This window comes from Mustela nivalis (assembly GCF_964662115.1).
Source record: "Mustela nivalis genome assembly, chromosome: 17".
Classification (NCBI taxonomy): Eukaryota; Metazoa; Chordata; class Mammalia; order Carnivora; family Mustelidae; genus Mustela; species Mustela nivalis.
Genome location: NC_139036.1, coordinates 3,114,836 through 3,125,216, shown reverse-complemented (window position 1 = coordinate 3,125,216; position 10,381 = coordinate 3,114,836). Strand labels below are relative to the sequence as shown.

General features: G+C 43.3%; 1 long non-coding RNA gene across 1 annotated transcript; it reads left to right on the top strand.

The window, feature by feature from the left end:
- Positions 1–4,403: 4,403 nt before the first annotated feature.
- On the top strand, positions 4,404–10,031 carry LOC309851424. Its single transcript, XR_014304772.1, has 5 exons — positions 4,404–4,582; positions 5,654–5,727; positions 7,287–7,388; positions 8,549–8,607; positions 9,968–10,031. It is a non-coding gene; the product is annotated as an uncharacterized lncRNA (long non-coding RNA).
- Positions 10,032–10,381: the final 350 nt, after the last annotated feature.

The following is a 10,381-nucleotide window of genomic DNA, read 5'->3' as shown; positions in this document are numbered from 1 at the left end:
TCGAAGATACAACACGGTAGGAAAACCCTCCGTCAGGCTTACAGCCTCAAGGCACACGGAGCAGAGAGGCCTTTCCAAAGGGGTGTGTGCAAATGCAAGGCAAGTGCCACAGGCTTACCTTGGAGAAACCAGTCTGGTGAGCACGCCACACCTGGTCCTGTGAAGAGAGAAGAATTTCTGATGTCCGGAAGCGTTGAGGAAAGTGCAAATCCCTCATCTCCCCAAAAGAACTATGGAGAGGATGGTCATCGACTAACATTTTCCCCTGAAGCTAGAAGCTGTCTCCCAGATGCAGGCGAGAGCATAGTTACTTGGTAGGGCCCTTACCCTCGACCCCGAGAAACCGGCTTGTGCAGGATGCACCTCTGCCCTGACATCCTGTTTCGGGGAGACAGTAGCGCTTTGACACGGATGCCTGGAAGCAGAATGAAAGTGCCGTGCTGGGCCCTGAACTCTAAGGAACAACTCTTGGGGAAAACCGTCCTCCTCTGATCATCTTCATCCATGGACATAGACGCGTCGAAGTGTAAGGGAAATGTCCAGTGTACTTATGTGGGAGGGACAAGGCCGCGCGGCCGGCTTCCCTCAAGTCACCGTCTTGTTCCATGAAGGGAGAGGCAAATTTCAGAGTGTCTGAGAATGCACGAGGAAAAGGCCACTAGCCTCCCTGGGAGAACTAAGTCAGGGCGGACGCGACCACCCTCCCCTAACATGTTCAGTTTTAAGACTTAAAAAAGGGTGTGGAGGGTTTACGAGAACACAATTAAAATGTTCCGTTTCACCTAGTAATTAGGGAGTGCAACTGAAAGTGAGCTTTGAAAAATCTTTGAAATATGAAACATCGCTGACTTTCAAAAGCTGCACCGAGATTAATAGGAAGAGCCCTGGGAGTGTTGCCCCCGTGCCTGCTTGGTGTGGCGGTGGGTGAGGTGGCCCCTGGGCGCCAAGCTCCTTGCTGCCCATGGTGGCGGCAGACCTGGGTGCATAGGGGACAGCGGCGACCCTAGGACGCTGACGACCGTGGACGCCACACGGTCCACCGCCAGCAGAGCTCCAGCGGTCCGCATACATCAGCTGGCCGGCTGGGCACTGCAACTGCCACCTCGGAGAAGGAGAGAGCGGGCGTCCTGTTCGTCCTGATGGGTGAGAGGCAGGCCCCAGGGGAGCTGAGACCCCACCTGGTCCCGCACGCTCCTGCCCTGAGGGGACAGAAGCTCCGTGGCTCCTGCTTACCTGGGCCTGTCCTGCCTGCCCTGCCTGCTGTGGGCCCTCCGCAGTAGCCGAGCAAGGGCGGCAGGACCCCTCCGGAGCCAGCACGCCTTGGGGAGGCACTGGGGACAGAGACAGTGTTTGGAAGCTGGTTTTTGGCTGATTGTTGCAGAAGGAGAGGAGGGAGTGAGTGACTGAAGGAAGAAAATTGGTGTCCCTCCCCTGAGTTAAAAAAGACTTATAAATAGTGGAAGCCCTGCCTGAGTCCTTTCCTAGTCCCACTCCTGTGCTTACCCCCTTACCTTGAATTTGGGAGTTTATTGCATGTGAAGTTTTGTATTCTTTCCAACCAAGATTCTTTTTTTTAATCCTCATTTTATATATATATATATATATATATATATATATATCTTCCCCCCGCCAATGTCAGTTGCTAGTGGATAGAATGCGGTGAGTCAGGCACTTTCATTGACCACTGGCGGAAAGAAGTTCAAGCTAGAAAACACCCTGCTTCTGCCTGCCCACTCAGAGAATCTCGAGTTCCCGGGTAAAAGCACCTTCCACCGGGGTCAGATTGAGTGGCTCCATATCAGTTCGCTGCCCTCATTATCAGTATCAGTTTCCCTCAGTAACAGAAGTCCTCCTGGCTGATGCAGGCGCTGCTGCTGGTGTCGCTTAAGTTAGCTTCCGCAGCAGTTTCCGGCGTTATGTTGAGCTCCTATTTGATATCACAGAGCCGGAGTGTTAGAACAGGAGACCCGTGAGTGAGGCCTTCACCAGCTTGAGGACTGGAGTCAGGCAAGCTGGTTTACACCAGGGCCCCCTTCACAGCGCTTGACTGCTGTGGTTTTGCTCAAGTCCTTGAACCGCTCCCTGGTCCCTCTCTGCCACAGTCCTTAAAGGAATCCCTTATTGTTTGAAAACACTTGTAAAGACATAGAAAAGAAATCCAGACCTCAAGGAATTTTCCAGAGTTAAACCACCCAGTAAGACAGCTACCAATGTCATGGGGCTACGGAGCTCCTAAAGTGTGGGCTAGTCCGAAGACAACATGCAAATGTGAATGTATTTGATTTTGAACATTTCAAGGAAGAAAGCGATGGTATCTCTCTGAGGATTTTATGTTGATTACAAGTGAAATTGTTTTGGGTGTATTAGATTAAATATATGTTATGTAAACCCGTTTTTTTTAGTTTTTAAAATGTGGCTACTAGAAAATTTGCTTTGATAAGTAAAATGCCATTCACATTTTCAAAAGACAGAAAGCAGATTCTACGGATTGTAAGTTAAAAACATTTTAAATTAATTAACAAGTCGTACTTTAACATGCATTCTGGCAGGATTCGTGGAGTGTGGCCGCTGTGCTGAGTCTCCTCCCTCGGGGCTAACTTGCTCAAGAATTTATTTATTTGGAACAGTTTTGATGTTGGCCGTGCCTTTGAAATACTTAGTTTTGATGGGAAATTCAGTTTATAGGGTTGTGTTGAGAAGTATGCATCCATGTTCATAGAACTATGTGAATGTTTACTATAGTTTGTGTACAAAAACAGCTTAGACTGGATCACTCATCACCCCCCCACACCAAGAACAGGGCTAGAATCTGGACTCTGAAGCAAATAAATGTTAAGTATACTCAATTGTATGTAATGAGGCAAAGATTCAAGGTCGAGCAGCTGCAGTCATTTAAAGTAGCCCTAGAGTGAAAATGTAAATGAATGACATGTAAAATTGTTCATTCTAATTTTTGCAAAGTAACAAGTAAAACATTCCAAAAATAAAGATCGAATCATTGGTTTGACCCACCCTCTAAGATCTGGAAGAATACGCACCATACTTTTAGCAGGGCTTATTTCCAAGGGATGGCATATGGAAGATACCACTTTGATATGTTTTAGTGTATTTATATTTCTTTTTGTTTTCAATGAACATCCAGAAAAGAGCCCCAAAGGATTAAAAAAAAAAAAGTAAAACAGAAAAAACTATTTATAAACCATGGGGACTTACCTTATTTGAAGATGTTCAGGACATAAAATGTCATTATATTATGTCTAAAATGATCTTAAAACTAATATTTCACTTGTTCCAAGAATAACATTATTTTTATCTTCTTAATTACATATGGAAAGTTTATGTAGATCATATTCTAGAGTTGTATGTTCACATACAGAAGTATGTTCACAAATGATTTAGTAGGGAGGGTCGTAGATATTAAATCCCTAATGTAGATTCAAGGAATCCCACTTGTGACTTTTAGATTCATTGTAATAAAAAGTTTATCTTTGTGTACTGACTATATTTGAATAGTTACTGTGTGCCAGGCTTTTTCTAAAATCTTCATTACTAAAGGTGCTATGTTGTTGGACTTTTACAACACCACCATGGGTTAGTCTGTTTCCAGCTTTTCTTGATGGGGAAGTAGGTCCCGGAGGGTTCATCATCCCGGGTCATGCAGTGAGGAGGTGGAGGAGCTGGGATTTGGAGAGAGGCAGCCTGACTCCCGATCAAGCTGTTAACATTACCTATGCCCCAGCATACACACAGACACACTGGAGTGGCCACTGTCTTAGGGCTACCCTCCAGTAACATCCATACTGCCTCTCTAAGGTACTGAAAACAAGTAGAAGTGCTCCTTCTTAAAAGTGCCCAGTGATGAGAGATACTGTGGTGGGACAGGAGTGTTGCAGCAGGAAAGACGAGGGAGAGCCCTGTGGGAGCGCAGACCCCTCACAGCTACAAGTGGTGGAAAAAGGTCCCAGTCTCCATTCATTGACCCCACCTGCATTTAATTTGTGCTCACATAATGCCCGGAATGAAATCTGGACGTTTATCCCAGACTGTTGGCTGATGACAAGGGGGCACTTCTATTTTAGTTTGCCGGGGCGCCTCCCGTTTGTAGGGTACCTGTTGTGCTTAGAGTCACGTGGGCACCTTCACTGGTAAAAAAAACAGGAGAAAGAAAAACACCAGCGAAAACAAGAGATGCAAATTACAGCAGTTCTCTTTACAGCAGATCAAGTGAAACGTTTGAGGTGTCTGCTCTCTTTTCATAGACTTAAATTATTAGAGTAAAACGGGAAAAAAAAATGTGACTCCCGGTTCCTCATTCCCTCTCTGTTCTTAACTTGATTCTGTTGATGGGAGATGCAGATGGTATTTGATTTTGTGTGCTTAAATATTTATGCGATTCCTTTTCTACCAGCTAAAGGAACTCTCAGTGAAGATACTATTAGGGTGTTTCTGCATCAGATCGCAGCTGCCGTGCGGATTCTGCACAGCAAAGGAATAATCCACAGGGATCTCAAACCCCAGAACATCTTGCTGTCATATGCGAATCGCAGAAAATCCACCGTCAGTGGTATTCGCATCAAAATAGGTAAACGGCCATGTAGTGTTTGATGCAAAGGACAGCCTTGAGACTGTAGTTTTAGAAAATTTTAGCTCAACTTTGTTGGAATGATGGGTTTTGTTGATGCACATTTGAAATTTTAATTGAGTTCAGCAAGGTGCATTTGGATATGGGAACCCTGTGCCTGTACATTACTGGCAGCCTACCCCTAGTCTCAGAATTGAGGGGCCCATGTTAGGAACTCCAAGCACCTCCCAGCACTAAACACTGTTCTGCTTCTCATCAGAAGGAAGCTGATGTATGGTCGTCGTAGATGCAGTTGAAGAAACCGGGCTCTTAACAGCTCATGGAATTGTAACACAAGGGATCTAAGAGACCATTTAGATCAACCAACCTGTCTTTCTTTCTTTCTTTCTTTCTTTTAGCAATTATTTGAAGCAATTTGTAATCCTAGGTATTTTTTAAGCTTTTCTTTGTGTGCTTAGAATTTTTTTTTTTAAACCAGTATGGAAAGAAATTTCTGGATGTACTTGGGTGGCTCAGTTGGTTGGGTGTCTGCCCTTGGCTCGGGTCATGATCCTGGGGTCCAAGGATGGAGCCCTGCGCTGGGCTTCCTGCTCAGCCGGGAGTCTGCTTCTCCCTCTCGCTTTGCCCCTCTCCCAGCTCATTCTCTGTCTTTCTCTCTTTCTTTCTCTCTCTCAAATAAAATCTTTAAAAAAATGAAGTTTCTCATTTTATGTATTTTACATCTGGATCTGGAGAAGGGAAAAAAAGAAGTTCTAATTCTCCACCTGGCACTGATACTTAGAGCAGTATTAATGAATCGTTTATTACAATTAGGGTTTTCTCTCACAAAGCTTGGTGCTCGCTCCATGAGTACGAAACCGGCAGCGCAGGGACTTGTACAGTTGGTGATCACTTCCCGTTCTTAGCTTGTTGAAACTGAGGTAGAAATTTTCTTCCTTGGCAGGCAGGCTTACCCAATAAGCGACAAATTTCTCACAGTTCCTTTGTGCCCTCTTGTGTCTTAAGGTATGATCTATATGAAGTGTGAGTAAAGGTATGTTTTGTTTTTCTCCCTTTGATTTTGTGGACTAGGGGATTTTGGGTTTGCCCGTTACCTGCAGAGTAACATGATGGCTGCAACACTGTGTGGGTCCCCAATGTACATGGTGAGTGAGGTTTTATTTTTTTCAAATTTAATTTAATTTAGTTTAATTTTTTAATTTTTTATAAACATATAATGTATTTTTATCTCCAGGGGTACAGGTCTGTGAATGTGAGTGAGTTTTTTTTGTCCTTGCTTGTGTATGGTGCCATTAGCACTGGGATTTTAAGTATGATGTTGGTTTCTAGTTCAGGTGTGATTTCATGTGTAGCCTAAACTGTTGTATTACTAACAGAGATTGTATTACTGATAATGCTTTACGTCATCTTTTGCTTTAAAATAGCGGACTATAAAGGTCACTTTTACTCATTAGCTGATTTATTTTTTTTTTTTTTAAGTAGGCTCCACACCCAGCATGGAGTTCTTTTAGCTTAAGTTTTTAAAAAAACTAATTATGAGTGGTAAAAAATCCCTTGTTCGAGTAAATTGAAAATACAGATTGACGAAGTGTGGTCATGCTGTACTTGGTGTATGATATTAGAGAAAACAACAACAACAACAAAACCCTCTTGGGCGTTTCCTCATCTTCTCATGTTGTTTCTCTTGACAAGATCTCTGGGTCATAGAAGATTTTTCAGTTAGTGTTAGAGGTAAAGCTGAAAAATTGTAGTTCCGTCTTCATCCTTCCGTGCGGATGTTGTCATGTCTGAAAAGGGAAGGCTATGAAAATTCCGGACCAGTGGGAAGCATCGGGCCTGGAAGTAGCTTAATTCTGGAGCTTCAGAATTCTGCCAAGTAAATGCATGTACCTGTCTCAGTTCTAAGTGTAAATGGGCTTATGGTCAGTAAGGATTTCCTCTGATCTAAGTCAGTGAGAAGCTTACCAGGGATGACAGCTAAACATGGTACAAATGGAAAATAAATTTCCCTGGTTTTGCGTGTGTTTGACATTTCTGTTTAATGTTTGTCCAGATTACTGGCATTTTTAAGAAGCAGCATGCAGTAAGAGGTGGGAGGAGAGCTGTAACAGAGCAGCAGAGAAGACAAATGCCTTTGCTTCTAAGACAGTCCTTACTGTATGTTCATCATAGTTCGTGGATTATTTTAAAAGCTTTCAAATGAGCGGAAAAACAGGGAGTAATACAGCAAACACTTGTATACTTGTTGTCCATTTTTAACAAAGGTAACATTTTGCCATATGTGCCTTGATCTTTTAGTTTCCCCCAAGAAAGAAGTAAAATATTTCAGCAACAGCCCAAGTCCTTTAAATCTTTCCCTCTTTCCACATCCCACTCTTCTACCCCAGAAGTCACCTCTGTGTTGTAGCTGGTGTGTATTTTTATTATAACCTTAATACTCTAACTGCATTGCTGTCCCATAGTAATACATAGAAATGTTTGTTTCTATACATTGCTTCTTTTCATGCAGTGTTGTTTTTGAGTTTACCAGTAAATCCCAGTGTACGAATGTGGTTTAAGCTCACAGCAGGATCACCTGATTAGGGAAGTGTCTGGTGCGATCTCATTTTAGCATTTGTTAGGAGCGTGAACTTTACCAGTTAATTTATCAATATTAGTAAGATAAATAACATCATGCATGTGCCTGGTATTTTTTTATCCCCAGGCTCCTGAAGTTATTATGTCTCAACATTATGATGCTAAGGCAGACCTGTGGAGCATAGGAACAGTGATATATCAATGCCTAGTTAGAAAACCACCTTTTCAGGTAGCCTGACTTTCTATCTGTGCTCAGTTTTGGGATCTTCTCATTTTGCAGTTGCCTTTGACTTAAGAAAACAGGGCATACTTTGAAAACGGTGCTTTTGGTTCCCTTGTGACTTGTTTTGATTTTGTTACAGGCAGAAACTGCTATAGCGAGCCAGAACAGCTTTTGCTTTTCCTTTTTTTATCTGCCCTCCCTTTGTCATTAGCCTGGGCATAAAGCTCGCTTTATGTTCCCCAGGCTGGTGACAACTAGTCAGGGACAGGACTGACACCCTGGTGGGAAGTGATGTGAACAGTGATGGTCCATGCTTCCTGCTTACCTGGGTGTGGGAGGCCCTGCACTCCACAAACAGGCCAATAGTCCTCAAGGCCTGGTCTCGGAAGATGAGCGGAAACCGCCTCCAGCTTCCTGGTCCTGGCGCTGCTGGGTGAGAGAAGGCTGATGGTCTAGTTTTGGTGGACATTATTTGGGGTTATTCTTCCCTCTTCTCCACTCCCCTCACGTCCTGTCAGCAAGAGGCCCTCCAGAACGAATCGTGATGAGTTCCTACTGCCCAGTTACAGAGAGGTTTTTCTGAACCTGAAAACTGGAACAGAGTAAGCAGAGTAAAAAAGATGTGAAATCAGTGCCCCGCCTGGTTTAGACAATTACCCTCTCAGCCCCGTTGGGGACAGAGGGGCAGCAGGAGGGGCAGGTGTTGGGGGGGCATCACTAATCCTGCAGCTCTTACTGTGTGGGAGGGCGGCATCTGCTGTCGAGGAGGGACTGAGAGGCAGCTGTTGGTTTCTTTCCCTTCCTTGTGCCCTTGGCAGTCCTAAGAGAAAATATACCCTGATTGTACACAATAAAAATGTAGGTGTTGGGCTGGCAGGGTGACCTCCAGAGTAGTGGTTCTGAACTCTTCCTAAGTTTTGGGCTCCTCTGGGAGACAGACCTCGGCAAAGATACCCTACGTCCAGATAGGCAGAATTCGCACAAAGTTCCAGAAGTTTTTAAGTTCCTGGTGCCCATCTGTGGCCCCTTCTGCAACCCAGGACTTTCAGGTTCAGAATATGTGCTTTATAGCCAGCATTTGAGCATGGATCTCGTGATTTGAACTTTCTGCCCCCATCGTCTAGGGAATAAAACCTTGTTGGTTTTGTTTGTTTGTTTTTAAACAGGCCAATAGTCCTCAAGACCTCAGGATGTTTTATGAAAAAAACAGGAGCTTAATGCCTAGGTACGTGTTTGGTTACGCTGGGTTTTAGTGTCTGTGAATGCAGCATTATTTGAACTCGTGTTACCGGTTTCCAGTCTTGAATCTTTCTTCAGTTGACAGTAATGGGAGAACATTCATTTTAACCAGAAATCTGAAAATTACTGGTGCATCACAGGTGCCTGGATAGTGCTGTGCCATTTTTTGTTTCTTTTTTAAAATGTAAAGTATATTTAAAAGGAAAAAAAAAAACCACACAGAAGTTTTACATGTTCTTGGGGGGAAGGGAGACACAAACAGAACAGATGTGTGTGAACTAGACAGTCAGTCCCTCCCTCGGTCTTCCCTGCTCTCCAGGATGACATGGGCTGGCTCTGCACCTCCTGTAGATATGTACACGTACATGTTTTGTACAAATTACATCATACTTGGCAAATTGTTCTGCAACTTTTTTTTTTTTACTGTACAGTGTATCATAGACACCAGTTAGCGTCAGGATATAGAGAACTACTTCATTCTTTTAAACGATTCATAGAGTTTCATGGCTAAATGTTTCATATTTTGTTAAATCAGATCCTTGTTTTCATTTTTTGGTTACTCCAAACAGTGTTGAGTGAAGTGTGTGTGTGTGTGTGTGTGTGTGTGTGTGTGTGTGTGTGTGTGTGTTGGTGTACAGTCCTGTGTATTTCTTTAGGATAGACTCCTGGACATGGAATTAGGAGACCACAAGGGATGCTCTCCCAATTAGCTAATGCAGCACCGCCACAGAGTGCTTGTTTCCCCACGGTTTCACCAACACGGGATGTTATCACAGCAGGTGCCTCACAAACAGAAGGGGACCAATTGGCTCTTTAATTTGCATTGTTTCCTTTACTAGTAAAGTTGGTGCTCTTTCATTTGTCTCATGTCCTTTTGTAGTTTTATTCTGTGAATTGCGTGGTCCTATGACTCATTTTTCTATTGGTTTGTCTTTTTCTTAGTGGATTTTAGGAAGCTGTATTATTTCTCACTCGAATTGGAGCTGTGCCTTTTTCCAGACAATGGGAGGTGGCTCTTCTTCTAATAGAGAGTTCTGGCAAATATGAGTGCCAGGCTGATTGTGCTTCTGAAGTGCTTTATGCCTGCACAGACTCAGATAATATCAATAAACACAATGCAGGAACCTCCCGAATTGATGCCCTTTCTCAAAGGCAGTTGCTTAGTGTTTTGTTTTGTTTTCTTTTTCTTCTGGAAGGAATGAATGAGACTTTACCATGATCTTCTTGGCTTAAGGTGTGTTTGTGAATCTACATATACATTTTCACTTACCATCGTGAAGGCAAAAGTCGTGTGTTTAACCTGTATAAACTCACCACTTAAGAGTCTTTTTCTTCCTTTGCCCCAGTATTCCCAGAGAAACATCACCTTACTTGGCTAATCTCCTCTTGGGTTTGCTTCACAGAAACCAGAAAGACAGAATGGACTTTGGTAAGTAATCTTTTCAAATTCTGTGTGTGTTCTAATTTGATTTCTGTGTATCCCCCAAAAAGTTATTTTTTAAAAGATACTATAGAGTTTTCAGAAGAAAATTCAAGTCAGTTTCTTTCTTTCTCTTCATCTTTTTTCTTCCCTTATTTTATAAATATTTATTGAGTGCTCGCTATGTTCTAGATACAGGGGGTCGAGTTAATAAAGAAAATCCCTGTCATCCCATAGCACATATTCTCCTGCAGGAGAGGCAAACAAAGGGTAAAGATTAATCAACGCACCATAAAGAAGGTGATAAGTGCTCTGGGAAAGACGAGGGAAGGGAAATGCC